The sequence below is a fragment of the Papaver somniferum genome, chromosome 8 (genome assembly GCF_003573695.1).
Source record: "Papaver somniferum cultivar HN1 chromosome 8, ASM357369v1, whole genome shotgun sequence".
Lineage (NCBI taxonomy): Eukaryota > Viridiplantae > Streptophyta > Magnoliopsida > Ranunculales > Papaveraceae > Papaver > Papaver somniferum.
In genome coordinates this window covers 17386228-17395812 of record NC_039365.1, presented here as the reverse complement: position 1 = coordinate 17395812, position 9585 = coordinate 17386228, and positions in this window count along the sequence as shown.

The following is a 9585-nucleotide window of genomic DNA, read 5'->3' as shown; positions in this document are numbered from 1 at the left end:
TTATGCCAACTTGGACCTGTATCCTACTACTTCTAGTAAGAAAATTTACTTAAACATCAAGTTGATCGTCTATAATTAGTAAGGTCGGTTTGTCTCTAAAACCTAACTGTTTAACCTCTTAATTAAAGAGGATGTTTACACTAACTAGTGTTTGACTATAAAGTGTTGCTTGTAAAAGAAACAAAACAGATATATTGATGCCAAATACAGAGATTCTAAAGTCTAACGCACTTCACAAGAGTGTGGGGTTGTACTTGGAATAAAAACTTAATCTACAAGAGGCAATATTTTATAAGATTATTTGAATTGTTTGTGTGTATAATCTTCTGTACTGTTGGAGTCATTAGCAGTTCTCTGATAGGCTGGCTAATTTAGTTTTAGATTGTTTTATCAATTTTTTTGGTTGGAAAGAATATAAAGAATTATATGATTGAAGGGAAATGATATTTAAAATGAACACGCGGAGTCGAATCGTAGGGCCTGCTTGATTTATTATTTGACTTGATCGTGTATCAATTGATGAATGATCAATTAAAGACAAACTACACGTCGAAGATTGAGTGTGTTGAGATGGATAAATCAAAGACAAAGTTTTAATTTGATTTAATAACCGCCAAAATTATAATTTGAATTGTTATGTGGTTTAAAACGCGTACACCAACGTACCTTTTGGATGGGCAACCATGATAAAATTTGAGATAATATGGTTTTTTAATTAAACGGCGGAAATAATAATACCATCTAATCTTGCTTAGTTCTCTAATAAGTTGGAAGATAAAATGGTTATGGACTTTTGAACAAGGAATGGCGGCAGTTTCTAATCTTTGATTGAGTTCATATTAGGAACATTCTGTGAACGTACAATTACAGAAAAGTGATGCATATTTTATTGGCCACTATGATGGTTATACAGTGCTAAGTGCTTTTCTATTAAAAGAAAATCTTTTGACTCACAAGATTGGAGAGAGACAAAAATTACCTCGAATTTAAATAAAAAAGTGCACTATGGTGCTGGTAAAACAATTATGGACGGGTCACGAATGCAGCCATCCTATTAGGTGTCAGGTGTTTTATAGACTGTTTGTATAGCACATCAAGTTTTTCGAAAAGTCAAAAATCAGTTTGGTTGTCAAATTTCAAAACGATTTTTAAGAATCGAAAAGTTCATTTTTTATGAAGCAAAATAATTTTGTTTATGACTTCTATTTCTGATTTTGATTTTTGGAGAAGCAGAAGTCAGAAGCAGATTTATATCCAAACGCGCTATAAGCCAATTGAACCTCATATTTACGTAGGAGTTAGAGTGTTGCTAGCCTAGTTAGCAATTCGGCGAGCGGTAATAATTCAGATCACTAAAAAATGCGCATTATTCGGGTTGGTGAAAATGCAAATTTGGTCAACCATCTGGTCAATTATGCACCATTTGGGAAAAATGCGGAACTATGTAGATTCGTGTTTAATGAGTTTCCCATATCCTAGTTCGACACCAAGAATTCGACCCATATATAATGAATTAGTAAGTATTTGTAAGCTTATACTATCAATTTTTGTGTTTAGATAGTGGAGACACAAGAATTTATGGCTTCGTTGGGTTATATTTAAACTCAACCGAATATTTTTCAAAAATGAACGAATGGAACATTGGTGACAGGCTTGTTGTTGTAGAATTCGGATCTTGAAAGACAAATAACAGTTTCGCGCTTGACATAACTCTGATTGGATTATTTGGATACGACTAGATTGATCTTGGATATTGATTATTCGGATCTAAAGTACTCTTCTTAACAATCAGGTTCACAAACTTCATTTTCAAGGATCATTAAGTTGGTCTACTTGCAATTGTATTAGGTTTTGCCCATACAGATTGCCTAACGAAAAAGTTGGTGGTGTACTGATAGACACATTTTTATGTCTCATTTATCTTAATTCTATATGTTGATAGTGCTTATTTTTTGTACTTATTATGGTATTTTATGTGTGTTGGTGTTTTGGGGACATAATTATTTTGGAAAAATTGGCTCGAAAAGTCATAAAGACCCCCGAAAAATTATTAAAAGCACCCATGAGAAAATGCTAAAGGACCCCAACAGCGGATAGGGGGACACTAGCTTCTTCTTCAAATTTAAATTCAAAATTTTTGAGGGAAAAGTGGCAGCAACATAGCAGAATTAGGATTCGATTTTTGGAAGATTTTTGAGAGATTCAATCGCTGATTTTCACGGGATGAACTTGTTATGGATATACAACGCTAGTATGGGTGTTTAATTGCGCTGAATTTGGCTGAATAATCGGGTTTTTGATAAAACAAAGGAGGAGACTTTCACGGGTTCTGGTTTATTTTTGGAATTTCAGTGCCCAAGATACATATTTTAAAAGGATGAGTTTGGGAGGAGTTGCACAACCTAGAAACGCTTGAATCAAATTGGCAGAGAGATTATTGCCGTGACTTACATGGAAAGGAAAAAATAAATTTAATCGGAATTTTAGGGTTATCTGGGGTATAAAAGGTTGAGTCAAGTCCCAGAAGAAGAACACAAGTTAAGAAGAATTTTTGCGAAGTTTAGAAGAGCACCGAGGAAAAAATCACGAGTTGCAGGGTTGTTGTTTCAGCTGGTGCAGCGAAGAACACAGAGAACATTTGACTACTGAGAACAGTCGCACAAACTGTCACTTTTAACAGTGTTTGCTACAGAATTTTAGCAACACCTATCTAAAGGTTGCAACTATTTTTCTGCAACACTCGTATCTGTAACGCCTATACAACGTTGCAATTTCTCTGTTTTATTTGATTTTTATCTCCTTGTACACTCTTGAACTATGAACCAATTTTTTGAGCAAGTGATTAATATGAGGAGCTATACCCCATTGCTGAGGCGACGGAGGAAGCCATTGTTCGAATAAAAGTGGTATATTTCTATTTTAATTTATTTTTGCAATTTGTTTTATCATTATATGCATTGAACTAATATTGAATAATTGATTTTTATTAAATGATTGTGATTTATTTTGATGGATCATGCTTAGTTTAATACTTTTGATGTTCTATACATCAGATTTACAATTGTTACTTTGAAAATATACTACATGCAATAAATTGAATCACTTAATTGGTTAATGGTGGAATCCTGAGTCTCAGTGCCTTTTATTATCTCGATATCAACTTTGTTTTGAATTTTCTATTTTTATTATTATTATTTGAGTCTAAGAATCATCTTTCACAAGTCTGAGAATCGAATCACTTAGAAACCACTTTCAAAACTAGACCAACTTTTGGCGTCGCTGACACGGACTTAATTTTAGGTTTAGGGATTTAAATTTTTTTTGGTATGTTTTTTTTTTTTCTATTTTATGTTTTTGGGTATTTGTCTATTTGCTACAGGTTTGGATCGAAAAGAAAGCAAAGAAAAAGTTTTGGTAATTAATTAAGACTTTGAGTTATAAACAAAGCGAAAAGAACGGAAAAGGAGACAAAGATTTTAGTTGTTTTTATTTTATTTTATTTTATTTTTTTAGGGTTTTATTTATGTTGTTTTTTTAGAACACTGTATTAGGGTTTATAATTATTTTTAGTAATTTTTCTTTTATTTTTGGACTTTTTTGACTTTGGAAATTTTATTTTAAATCCTATGGAAGGGTAATATTAAATATAAACTGCTACAGAGAAGGCGGACAATTACGATGTTGTATCTGCACCTTGGGTTCGTACACTGACGTAGGATTTGGTAGCCCAAGTCGACTTTAATGGTTTATCACTCGTCTGGTACGAGAGATAAAACTCTAACCACACTTGAATCCCCTGTCAGTAGATTAATTTACTGGATGCTTTTGTATGCATATGTGTTGAAGCTCTGAATACAGACTTTAATTTTTCTAGTAAAGAGAAAGGCTTGGCCAAATAACATAAGGGTTCGGATTTCATCATCAGTCTGTTCTTTCCAGCCTTAGGAAAATATTCCCAACGTGAACCCAATCTTAAAATATTGACTAGAACTAGACCAATAAAGTAACAATCTTGTAGGAAAGTCGTCCAAAAGGATTGTATTGAGTATATTGTTAGCCTAACTCAAAGTTCAGGAAGATTATTGTAAGTCGATTAGAGCCGCCTTGTAACCCAGGGAAGCTTTGCTAAAGATGCACGGTTATTCAAGCTCCCTAGAGATTATCCTGCTTCTCTTCGACTTACTTTAATTTAGATCGTTCTAAGAGGTTTGCTAAAGTATACCTAGTTGCCTTTTTAGGAATAAAAGATGTGTCTAGAAACAATCTAAGTTGAGTCATCATGCTTTTTATTTTCTAGATTCTCTAAGTGATTTGGTTGAGTCATCCTTGTTTGTGTTTAGAGTTCCCTTCCATCTTAGGAATTTATTGTATGTCAAAATCACTTATCACTAATCGTTAAAGAGACACTCTAGGTCGTTTTTTTAGTGAAAAACCTAGTAGTTCTATTTCTGGAAACAAGGATCTCGAAGACGATAATCTAGAGAACCCTGTTTTTGAAAACTTTGGTTTTGCTGAACTTGAATTTATGTGAAGAGGCTAATCCTAGTCCTGTAATAGCGCTAGAAATGACAACTTTAAGAACTTATCGAATACTACTATGACTAGTCGTCCATCATGTATCAAGTTAGCTGACACTGAAGTAAATTATGAACTAAAATCTAAGACCATACTGATGCTCCCAATATTTTTAGGGAAAGAAAATGAAAACTCCTATTTCCATGTTAGGGATTTTGAGGAAGTACTCTAAGAATTAAAAACCTAGATGATGAAGCATTAAAACTTAGGTTATTTCCTTTTTCCCTTAGTCAATTGTAACTTATAAACAACTTACATTTGCCTTTTTACAGTTTTTTTCCCTAGGTACAAAACATCATCTATTATGCAACATATTTGCAAATTTGTTCAACAAGAGGGGGAATCTTTATATAGGCATTTGGAAGGGTTAAATGATTTGTTATCACAATGTCCTCATCACGGTTTAGAAAAGTTTAGGCTAGTTAAGATCCTTTATGAGATTATCCAACAAAAACCATGGTTGAGTCTTTATGCAAAAGTGGGTTTGAAAACAAAACTGTTGATGGTACGATGACATTTTGAATGAAATCGCCGAAAATCCCAACAATGGGAAAATAGTAGGGAACCCTGAAAACAATTCTTCTAAGTAAGATAAACATTAATAGGGTAGGGGATAAAAAAACTTTTAGAAGCTTTAGAATTGAGTGAAACTAGTGGTAGAATAGATCCCAAGTCTTTTTGGGAAGGACAGACTTTTGAAGAGCAAGCCTATGCTCTTTACTATAACACTAGATTTGATAACTCTCGGAAGTTTTACCCATATTCAGAAACCTATAATCCTGGTTAAACAAACCATCCTAATATTTCCTGGTATAAGGGCCAAAGTCAGCGTCAGTCTAGTAACAGCCGAATTCCCCCAGGTTTTGGCTATACTAAGAATCCTTTAGGTCCAACACAGTTTCGGAACCATTTAGAGAAGAAGATGACTAGATTAGAGGAATCTCTTACTAGGTTAGATAACACACTACTACATTTCAGGAATTTTCTCAACAAACTCTACAAGATAACTGGAATACTTTGCAAGAAAACACTCGAACTATTTCAAATATGGAAACCCGGGTTGGAAAAATTGCTGAGTCGTTGAGAGAAAGAGGTAAGTTTCCTAATGAAACACAACCCAATCCTAGAAGAGTTCATGAAGTATCTTATAGTGAGAAATAATCAAGTCATGTGAATTACATTAGAACCCTTAGGAGTGGTAGAATGGTAGACAATAAGGTAACCATGCCCGATAGTTAACATATTGTCTTTCACCCCTATGGACCACCAGTAGCTGAGAAGACTGATAAAGTCTCTGATGATAAAAATACAGTTACTGATAAGCCCGATTCCGTGCCTAGAGCCCCATTCTCACAACTACTAGTACCAACAAAGAAGAAATTCAACTTTAATGACATACTGTAGGTTTTTAAGAAATTTACCATAAAACTTCTGTTATTAGATGCAATTAGGAAAATTCCTGATTATGCCAAGTTCGTTAACGATATATGTATGCGAAACATAAAACTTAAAATAGATAAGAAAACATTTTTATCTAGTCATGTAAGTTCGATTAACCAGAACATCACAACTCCTAAGTACAAAGACCCAGGTTCTCCTACCATATTTTGCACCAGAGTTAACTTTTGGGTAGAAAAAGTTTTACTTGACTTAGGAGCTAGTGTGAACTTACTTCCTTACCATGTGTACCTACATCTAGGACTTGGTGTAATTAAACCTACCCAGATGACACTGCAGTTAGCTGGTAAGTCTATCAAGATTCCTCGAGGTGTTATAGAGGATGTTCTTATTGAGGTCTACAAGTTTATTTATCTAGTGGATTTTGTTGTCTTGGATACCCAACTTGTCCCTGAGCCATAGAACCAGATGCCTATGATTTTAGGTCGCACATTTTTAGCTATGTTTAATGCGATCATTAACTGTCGAAACAGTACTGTGAATCCTTTGGCAATATGACTATTGAGCTGATTTTTTTAATGTCAGTAATCTACCTCATGAACTAGATGACACGTGCATTAAAGAAGTGAACATGATAGAAACCTTAGTTCAAGAGTCAATACCAAACATCTTATCCAAAGATTCATTAGAGAGTTATCTATCGCATTTTGGTTAAGATTTTGACAATGATAGCACCATTGAACAAGTGAATGCTCTGTTAAACTCTATCCGTATTAAATACTGATAGATGGAAAACTAGGTTCGAACAATTAACATCTTATGAGTCTACCTTAATTCATCTTTTAGAAGATCCTCCTAAGTTGGACCTCAAACCACTACCAAATACCCTGAAGTATGTGTTTTTAGGCTCATATGAGACTTCACCTGTGATTGTTGCTTCTGACTTGGATAATGATCATGAAAGTAGGATAGTGACCGTACTTCAAGATAATATGGAAGCCTTAGGGTGGACCATATCAGACATTAATGGTTTAAGTTATACAGTTTATATGCATCAGATTCATTTAGAGGATGAACCACCTGATTATAACCTAGATGAAACAACTAACCATTTTCAGGAATCTGATGATCTAGAAATTAGGAAAATTATGACCAGTCTATCTAAAGACACCCAAAATTCTAAGTTTTGGAGGTGGATATCATTCTCCATGTGATGTACTATTGACTCTTAGAAAGATCTGTCACTTGGGACTTAACATATGTGCCTCAACCATTTTAAAAGAGTATCTTCATACACGTTTTCCTGAACCAAACGATGTCCATTAAGAAGTTCAGTTGTTAGAAACTCATCCTCTGGTTGGTGTGGTTTACCTAGGTGATAATACCAAAATTGACTTTGTTTTCCTACCGAAATTTTTGTTCCAATTATGGGAACATATGAGTTTTGAATGTGTCAGTTATTAAGTTTTGAGACTAAGTCTAATTACTTTAGGAGATTACAGTTCATACATTTGTTTAAGAATGACCACCACCTTCATTGTGGTCAATTGTGTGAGTTAAAAATGATTGACTTCGAGGATACACAATTATTCAGGTTATTATAATGTGTTTATGAGTTCTTAATTGATTTTTTCCAGACTCTGCAACCTGAACCTTCGAATCCTTCCAATGAGGAAATCCATCCCAAAAGATTTATCTAGACCCTTTTATAGAGATCGAACTTGAACCACATCTAGATATAGGTGTCTTAAACAGAAAACTTGATAAGGGTGTGCTCGGTTTACCAACTCTTGGCCTGTTGCTGTTTCCTTTTATTTGTGATAACAATATTTGATCCAGATGACCCACAGTTGTTCCGATTACTGTTATATGATTGTACGAGGTGATTAATCCTTTCTTAGTTTGTCTGAAGACTTTAAACTTAACACTTCTTGGGAGGTTACCCATGCTCATACGACACGGTAATATCCTTCCTTATTTCCTTTTCTTCAAGTGGTAACCGTTTCTTCTTGTTCATTATTTTAGTTTCATCTTTAAAACATTGAGGACAATGTTAGATTTAAGTTTTGGGGTAGGGGAGAAACTTTTAGTTGCAATAAATAAAAATCTAAAGCCTAAAAACTTGTGCCGATTAAGGATAACACTAACCAATCTAAGTGTATGGAAATATCTTGGTTGTAATGGTTGAGGATCCCAAACTAAAGAGTCTACTTATAAGAGGACAGAGCTCAGGTGTTAGAAATACATGGTAGTTACCATTGTATCTCAGATTGGTTACCATATCACGTTCTGTTTTTATTTTTGCAAACTTTTTATGTTGATGTCGCCGCTAGGATGAAGTAGAGTGATTGAGGTCAACACCAATTATTTTATTGTTATTGTGTTTTTTTTTCTCCCTGTCTCCGTCGCCAAAGCAAGATGAAACGCAGGACCCATGGAAATTACCATGTAATCTGCTGACAAGAAGCATGCGCTTAGATCTTAATCATGTTGTCAATTCTCAATAAAAATATATATATATTTTTAATTATTATTGTTCAGAAAAAAATCAACCGTTGGGGACCTTGTACATACCAGCTGAGTTGATACCAGAATTAAGATTAAGACCAGTACCTCAATCCATCAAGATTCATCTTGGCATTGATCTCCATTTGCAAACCATCTATTTATCTATCCATCTTCTTAATATATTCGTGTGATTTTTTTGATTCCGTATATTGATGTCCATTGTGCGATTATGTGAGTAGAGTTTTCTCACTTATATATATGAATTTTAGTACGCTTATGTGCAAACTCGTGTACACCAATTGGATTCAAATCAGGGTACTTTATCTTATAGCCAATGATAGTATGCCAACTAAGGAGATTGTTCAGTTTCGTTCCTAAATTCTTCATAGGTATATAGGGTTTAGGCTGGCTCTAATCGTGGTCCAAGATTCAAGCTTTTTCTTGGATCCACGTCACCAAAATACAACGCCCGGGTGCAATGGGAATCCGAGATTCCTAGTGGATACGCAATTTAAACCTGCACGCCACGCCGTTTCTAACCGCGTATCATAGGAAGACTCAAAAGCGCCGTTTCTAACAGCGTATTGACCTTGTTGACCGGTCAACACGCGGATTCAAACTGCGTGTCCTGGAAAACCCTAAATCATACATACGCCGTGCTCCTTCTACTCTGTTCTTTCTTTTTCTCTTTTCTTCTTCAAAAACCGTAGAACCTCATTTCCCATGGGTTGATTCAAGCCGATTTTGTGTTTAAGGAGCGGCAATCTTACAAGGGTTTGTTCTAGAAGCCGTGGGGAAACTATTGGTGGTATTTTTGTGCGATTTCATCAACAAATCCACACTAGGAAAGTATTTTTTTTTCTTGATTTGTTTGATTTTTTTGTTTTTGATTTTAGTTATAATGGAGCGATTTCGAAGCTATTGAATGGATTATGTTGATTAGGTTGATTGAGCAGTAGGATAATTTTTGATTTGATTTCAAAAAAGTAAAATGTGAACTTAGGGTTTATGGTATTTGGGGTTAATTTAGGTGAAACATAAATTCATGATTGATTCATAAATTTATTGATTGATTTAATTGTGTTTATGCTTGGTATAATGAAT